A 9,088-nucleotide genomic window follows, 5' to 3' on the forward strand; every position below is an offset into this window, starting at 1 on the left:
AGCTATGGGCTGGGTTGCCCGTGATCATTAACCTTTTTTCATCTCGAAAAGGGTTTTGTGGGGTTTACGCGTGCATTGATCTAGTCACCAGTCCCCGCTTTGGAGGGGATACGTCTGTAGTACATCATTTTTTTCTTTTTTTTCTTTATGATGCGTATGTACGAATAAAAAATGCATTGTAAAAGTAGGTAATTTTCCGGGTATTGTTTTTTGTTTGGACTTTTGGTTCGGTTTGCGGTTTTGGTTTCGCAAGGTCACTGATTACGCACGGTCATGACTCTTTCAATTATGACGTGTTGAGGGTGTTCGATTTGTCCACCACTTTACCCTGTTTCACTCTCGATGGGGTTGGTGTTACGCGTGATCATTGTTTATGCACCTTCACCACATTGGGGGGGATATCGTTGTAGAAATTTGTTCATTTTTTCTCTATGATGCGTCATATACGAAATAAAATGACGTAAAAGTAGGTAATGTTTTCCCGGGTATGTTTTATGTTTTTGGGAATTTGGGTTGCGGTTTGCGGTTTGGGGTTTTCGTCAAGTCATTGTTAGTCACGGTCACTGACCTATTTTTTTTTCAAATTCATGTACGTGTTGAGGGGTTCTTTTTTGCCCCCCTACAATCGCTTTCACTTCGAAAAAGGTTTTTGGGGTTACGCTGTGATCATTAATCTATGTCCCGGGGTCCTGCTTGGAGGGGATATCTTGTAGTAAATTTTTTTCATTTTTTTAGAGGTTTTCAGTCAAACTAAAAGTATATGTGAAAGAGGAATGTTTTCCGGGTAGGGGATTTTTTCTGTTTTGGACATTTTGCGGTTTGCGTTGTGTTTCGTCAAGGCATGTTTACGCACGGTCACTGGCCACTTAACATCAGGGACTGTGTAAAGGGTTTTTGATTTGTGTTTTATTCCACTATCGTCAGTCTGAGCTTAATCTTCGTGATCGCCTATCGTTGCCGCTTAAAATATGTCGACACTGCCGGTTTTATCACTGAGATTTAAACGTTAAAACACTCGCTGTCTTGCCCTTTCCCTTTATTGTTTGAAAATTTTTGTTTACATGCCTCGGTTGACGTCAGAGGCAAAACATTAAAAAAAACAAATTATTTAAATAATTATACTTTAAACACAAATAAAAGTGGGTAAAAGTAAAATGAAAAGCATAAAAAATGAAAATTATAGAAAGAGAAATGCAATTTTTAAAAGAAAAACATAAACGAAATGTATAAAACGCTTCCCCTAAAACTCAAAATAAAAACGAAGTAAAATCGAGACCTTAAAAGTTTACGGAATCTTTAAAATACTAAAAGTAATAAAAACTAATAAATTATAAAGAAAACAATTACAAAAAGGGGAAAACCAAGATAAAACAATAAAAGCAAACAACAACGAGGAAACCAAAACAAAATAAAACAAAACGAGATGAATGACAGGTAGCGACCAGTCCTCCAGCCAGAGCGAGAGAGCGGAGAGGACGAGATGCAGCATCCAAGACCACATCACAGTGCTATATGACCTTTGATGTCTAGCATATTTATTTGTTTTTAACCATTAACCATTAACTGCAAAGAATAAATGATAACCAGAATTTTACACATAAAAATAATTTTTATTGCAGCCATCAGTGGTAAGCTTTTGTGATAAATAAAAGACAACTTCGACTATAGTTTACGGAACAACATATACGTATATACATAACCAAAGATACTTCATATTAGCCCTAAATTCTAGAGAAGGCCCGCTTTCTAAGTCGCTATAAACGAGTACAATGGTCTTTAATATAATGCTCAGGCTGTTATTTGAAGGGGAGCTGACTTTACTCTTGATCAGCACAATGCAAACAAAAGACATCCTATTCGTTTGGCAAATGCTGACATATGCTAGGTTATCATTTTTTCCAAGGTACACAATGAAGACTGGGGGCTTCGGTACACAGAATGAAGACTGGGACTTCGTTTCTATGATCTTGTTGTATATAGATAAATAAAAAGCCCAAAAGCAGTTTTCCCAGTCATGTTAAACAAACATTTTATCATACCAACAAAGTATTCATGGAAGGAGTTTCTAGCTTGTCAGAAGTTGAGATAAAAAACACACAAAAAACTGAAGATTAAACACATGATTAATAAGCAGTTGCATATCCTGGCATATGTTTGTAAGACGCCAAAGAGTAATGAAACAAATCTGTTGCTTTATATTTTTTTCTCATCCCCGAGATTACCAATATATAAGTAAAGACTAAATACCAAATTAGGTGTCCTGGTCTTATCCTCGATGATGGAGGTAGGAAACCCCCCCTTGAACTTTGCTTCAGAAAACACTTGAGATTTCTGTGTGTAGTGTGTGTGTGTATGTATGTATGTGTGTGTTTGTGTGTGTGTGTGTGTGTGGTTGTGTGTGTGTGTGTGTGTTTGGTTTGTGTGGTGGTTTGTGTTGTGTGTGTGTTTGTGTGTGTGTGTTGGGGTGTGTGGGTGTGTGTGTGTGTGTGTGGTGTTTGTGTTTTTGTGTGTGTGTTGTGTTTTGTGTGTGTGTTTGTGTATGTGGTCTGTGGTGTGTGTGGGTGGTGTGGGTGTTGTTGTTGTGTGTTTGTGTTGTTGTGTTTCAATAAGAAAGTCATATTAAATTAGGTAATGATGTGAAATATACGTTTTGAGCAGCCAAACACAAGTCAAAAGCTCTTTGCTAAACCTCATAATCAATTTCTCCCTTTATTATATATAACAAATTATAAAAAGACATAATCTGATATGAAAATAAAGCGAGAGGTCTGTGAAATTGATTATGAGCAAAAATATATATTAATAATTTTGATAGTTTATATTAATTTCTGCTATTTTTGAAGGCATGAAAAAGGTAAAAAAAGATAGAGATGAGAGAACTAAAGAGGAGGAGGGGGAGGAGGAGAAGTAGGAGGACGAGAAAGAGGAAAGGAGAAGAAGGAAGTATTGTTTCCTCTTTGCATCAACAATATATCTCAGTATCTGATTAATCTTAATAGTTCAATTTCTCTCACAGAATCTTAATCTTTCAACTTGTATTAATTTGTTTAGCAAATGTAAAGGAAATTCACAACTTATAGAGAATTAAATAATTTATTAACTGAAAAGTAAATATATATAAAACTTGTAAGTCAATCACATAAAATATATGTCATAATAAACATCTGAGTTAATTAAATTCAATACAATAATTATACCATATAAATATCCATCTTTTAGTTTAACAAATAACTTTCCACTTCTCAATTGTTAAACATACAAACTACATAATCAATTAAGCAAGTGTATTAATTACCAATGTCAATGCTTAAAATAGATGTAAGCAGTTAATAAAAGAATCTTTCTTCAATAATTATGTTTAAATCATTAAAAATATTTGAAACAAATGAAATACAAAAAATAGTGAGAATTGTATTTAGGCAAGATGAATTTCATACCAAGCAACAAAATACTAAGTTAATGTCTTTACACAATTACTAACTTACCAAGATTATCTCCATCAAAAAGTAAATGAGTAAAGTTCAAATATGGACATAAAATGCTGTGCTTAATCAGCAATCATTTATACTGAATTAATATTGCAAGCCGCAATTAACTCAAGCAAACTTATTTTTGGAATACTAATTTATTAATACAAAACACAAACTTATTTTACGCTCTACGGAAATTAACAACATCATTCAGTTAAGTCGCACTTCCTAGAGCTGAGATCTCTTAAAAGTTTAAAAAATAATTCCTTTCTTCTATGTAACGAATATATCAGTACACTTGAATTCAAATCTATATGGCTTCAATTATATCATTCTTTAAACTTGACAATCAAATCATAATTATTCCATTATTGATTATTATTCTAAATTAACTTCGTCAAATCCAAATTCTGGTCCTTTATATTGTCATACATCCCAAGAATACCTATAACCTACTTAACCACATTTTCCATAGCAACATTCCCATCCACCATGCCCCTAAACAAGAAACACTTAAATTTGCTTCAATAGGGGCTTACCCAAAAATGCCACCAAAGTGATGTGGGTGTAAGGTGTACAGGGATGACTTTCGAAACCCAAAATCCAACTCAAACGGTTAGTCTGTCACTAGCCGTCTTTATTCCCGCTATAGGAGCCTTCCGCACACCTTAACAGTTATCACAAATATAATATAATTTCTCTTCACTTATTAAAAATTATCTGCGTCAGGGGTTCTTATGTCCCAGCAAATTTTAACACTGTTTTATCACTTTAACTTTTGTCTATCTGCCTTCCGTGTTATTTTCTTGATCCCCGATAGTTGTTTTCGTATTCGTGGCTTCTAGAAGCTTCTGTTAGTCATGTGCTCAGTTTGACGTCATAGGTCATTTTCCTGTCTACCATCTTTTCATCTGACATTTTTTTCTGGATTTCTCCCCACCTTCCTGTATTGTTCTATTTTGATGTTGCAAAAGAGGTGTGTCCGCTTGCTCGTGTTTTTACGAGATAATGCGTGTTTATCCACGACAGAAGGAGGGAGGAGGGGGAGGAGGAGGAAGGGGGAGGAGGAGGAGGAGGAGGAGGAGAGGAGGAGGAGGAAGAGGAGGGAAGAAGAAGAGAGAGGAGCAGCAGCAGGAGGAAAGGGAAGAAGAGGACGACGACGAGGAGGAAAAGAATAAGGTAGGCAAAGCAGGCGAAAAGGGAATAAACAAAAAAGGGTGAACGAAGACGAGAAGACAAAAATACGGTTTCCGAAATAACGAAAAGCACATTTCTAAGAGCAATTCGCCCAACCGTTTGAAATTTGAAAGCAGATGTTAATTTTGGATAAAGTTTCCGGCCTTAGTTTATATTCTCGAATTAAGGAAATTATTTACTATTTCCTGCAAAAATCCCGAAGCTATAAAAAGTCTGGTTAAAACTAACCCCGAGGTTTAAATCTATTTTGTTTATTGATTTTTCGTATTTAATTTACATTTTGTACGTTTTACATCTAATATTTAACATTAAACTAAAAACCGAAAAATTCCAATATTTGAGTAAGCTTTTTTGGAAATATTTAAAGATGCACACACACACACACAACACACACAACACACACAACAATATGTACTTATATTAATACCCTTTAAGACCGGAGCCATATCCTTCATTACCAAAAGGCCGCACATTTTTTTTATTTTTATTTTATTTTTTTATACACGACTTAAATAAAGGCAAACTGCCAATTATACACGTTATACTTTTTGCATCTAGTGGAATGTTTCGTTTCGCACAGCTAAGGGCCTGATAGATTTGGACGATAGTGTTATTCCCCAGGAAAAACACTCGAGGCCTGACAAATTGAAGGAACATCTAACGGGGAATACCTGTTATCTTTCCCATGGAAGGGGAACCGAGGTCTAAAACCACGGCTTGCGACATCGAAATGAAGGTCGTTTTATCAGTGAAGGTAACGTTATATTACTATATGCAAAAATAAATGAGTCATGATTCTTTTAAAACAAAAATTGGTATGCTTAAGATCCTTTATCATTATAATTCCTCAAGGCTTATCAAGGAAAAAAAACACATGTAATTGAGCGAGGGAGAGCGAAGGGGGGCGGAGCAAGCGAGAGAAGAGAGAGAGAGAGAGAGAGGAGGGAGGAGAGAGAGGAGAGGAGGAGAGAGAGGAGAGAGAAGGGGAGAGAGAGAGGGGGAGAGTGAGAGGAGAGTGAGAGAGGGGAGGGGAGAGAGAAGGGGAGAAAAACGACAACGAAAGTTAATAAACAAAGGATATTTATCCCAACTCCGGATGTTTCCCGTTGTGGGTAAAAATACATGTACTCACCACAAAACAACCATTGTTGTTTTTTTCATTCTTTCCTTATACATGAATGAATATACTTAAATCCTTTTCTTGTCGAATTTCCCTTGTTTCCGGGATAAGTGGGAGATAAAACATTTAAAACCATAATCTAAAAGCATGTTTCAGCGGCAGGTTAAACCTTTTTGATACGTGTGAGAAAGTGAACTTCTTTCATATAACATTCGTTATACCATGCTAACTTTCGTTAATTAAATATGATTCGTTGAGTGTAATACACGAAATTCAATGGATAATTATCGCGATATACTTATACCAACAAATCTTAATGCAAGTTTCATTTTACACAGCTATTAAACTAAAGATACCCTTTTAGAAGCAATGATATGTATTTTGTTGTGAAATCATTTCTATAGACATTTCTGGTCTAAAACTGCTAACAACAGTAAATATTATAATTTTTTAAAAAAACGACTTCGTTTTATTTTCGTGTATAGAAAAAACCCCGGGCTTGGAGGGAAAACTTCTTTCCATGTAGATACCTGGAATCAAAGGGAGAATTGTTCTTGTCATTTATTATATTTTAGAATTTTAAATTGTTTAAGATTTTTAGTTTTATGTCATCACTACATTTATTGTATTGATTATCGTTGTCATTATTATCATTATATCACCATCACCATCACCATCACCAAACACCATCATCATCACCACCAGCATCATTCATATCATCATCATACCATCACCATCACAATCACCATCACCATCAAACCCTCCCCCATCACCATCACCATCAACCATCACCCATCACCATCATCATCATCATCATTTATCATCATCATCATCATCATCATCATCATCATCATCAAACATCATCATTTATCATCATCATCATTTCAACATTTCTCTTATTATTATATATATTATCATTAAAAATTATGATTTTCCCGGTTACTTCATGGTTTATTATTACCATTACTATTACTACAGCTAGTAACAGCAGCAACAACAATAATGATATGGTAGTAATAACATTTACTATAACAGTAGTGTTAGCAGTAGTGTTATTAGTATCACTTTTCCACTATCATTATGAGATATATGTTATTATTATCACTGTTCTAAAGTGTTAATAAATAAGAAGCTCAAAAAAAAAAAAAAAAAAAAAAAAAAAAAAAAAAAAAAAAAAAAAAAAAAAATATATAAAATTTAAAATATTATATATATATATATATATATATATATATATATATATATATATATATAGGCCTACTGTTCATAACAAATCTCCCCACTTTGAGGCAAATCTACTCCCGTAAGTATAAAATTATTTATAAAATCGTATCGACACTGAAAATCTAAGATCGTTGTTGTTGTATGAAAAGAAAAAACTACATTCATTCATACTAAAATTAACCTGTATAAACGAAACAACGTAAGGAAACCAACGGAAACGTCACGACCTACCATTGCAACTCTTAGAAATATACAATACTGATGTATTTCCGCATCATAATTCCTGTCAAGTTATACCGAAATACGTATTTATTAAATGTATATTCCTTAAAAACGGCATCTGTTACATACTATTCCGTTCTTTTTTTCATTTTTTTTTTAATGGCTGATACATCCAAACGCTACGCATGCGCAACCGTCCACCTGGCCTGCACATTCGACAGTTCGGTTGTCACAGTGCTCTCGTTTCAGAAGTGAAGTTTGTTTACGTGTTGCTTGTGTTTCCGAATTCTTCCTCAACATTCCCGAACTCTTAATGAAAATGTTACGATCTCAAGATAACGCTAAATTCAGTTTAGTTTAGCGAAAGTTCGTCAAAGATCGTCACTTCACAACCACCCTTCCGTTCACCACAAGGTAAACCCAATTTGTATCTTTATATGCACAGAATTCTAGAATGAATGAAGTGTCCGGGTAGGAAATGCAGTGATTGGGAAGGAACTAGGTTTACAAGGCCATTGGAAGGGTCCCTTGGGTTAGGAGGGTTTTTGTTTCACATACGACAAACTTTGTGGTAGTTTGTGTGTTTAGGATGGAGTTCAGTCGTTCCTGCAACGGCGGGTCAAATGTTCTGTGACCAAATATTGGAATCATCAGTCAAAATACGATTCTTAGCACTGGTTTGATTATTTTTTGTCATTATTTTACTTTTTAAAATGTCTGTCTAGCTATCTCCCTATTTGTGTGTGTGTGTCTATTTGGGTGTGTGCGCGTACACATAGGCACACACACGGACATGCACACGTATATGCACACACACACGCAAACATTTGTATGTGCGTTTAATTATGTGTAGATGAATATCTATATGCATGAATATTCATTAGGTCGGGCATTTAGCAATTTTAACAAACCGGCCATTAGCCCCTGACGGGCGCGGTCCTGTTGTCAACATTTACCTAAATTCTACATCTGTGCTTTAATCGGCTAGCAATCAACTACTGGCGCAAAGTTCGCTGCTTTTAAAATTGCTGGGGTGAAGGGTGTTGCGCTGTCAATGATGTCGTGCTGTTGTTGTGGACAGTTACAGATTTTCCCGTCTTTGGGCCAATTAATTAAAATTAGGCAAATTGAATTAAAATAAAGCCGAATTAAAGCAAACTGAATTAAAATAACGAATGAATTAAAGCACACTGAATTTCAAAAAGGCAGAATTAAAAGCAACAAAAGAATAAAGGACATTTTGGAATGCCTTGAGGCGGGGTAAAACCACAATGTAAACAAAACAAATAAAACCAAGGAAAAATAGAATAAACAAGGGAAAAAACGCCTTTACACGCATATTTACGAACCAATAAATGCGTATACCAGGCTTAACAGTTCGTGAATTACCAGGGCAAGACAATGCAAATATTCGCAAACAAACACCTACATAGAGGCGTTTCTCGGGCACCCGGACTAGCGCGGGCGAGACAAACGAGCGGGGCCGTCGTTAGGTAACTGCCTTCCCCGCAGTTGCTATTATTGAACTCTCGGTAAATATATTCTGTTGAATAAAAACAAGGCATTCATTAAAAGGTTTGGAAATACCGATTACACACACACACACACACACACACACACACACACACACACACACACACACACACACACACACACACACACACACACACACACACACACACACACAAATAAGTAGGCTATATACATATTCAGACGTGGCTGTGCGATATATATGTATATATATGTACGTATTTATATATATGTATATGTACATATTTGTACAATTGTGGAGTTATATTTCAGTACACTTGCTGGGTCCCACTTTTGTATATCTGTCAACAACTTCGATGTAATC

This window comes from Penaeus monodon, chromosome 18 (assembly GCF_015228065.2).
Source record: "Penaeus monodon isolate SGIC_2016 chromosome 18, NSTDA_Pmon_1, whole genome shotgun sequence".
NCBI lineage: Eukaryota > Metazoa > Arthropoda > Malacostraca > Decapoda > Penaeidae > Penaeus > Penaeus monodon.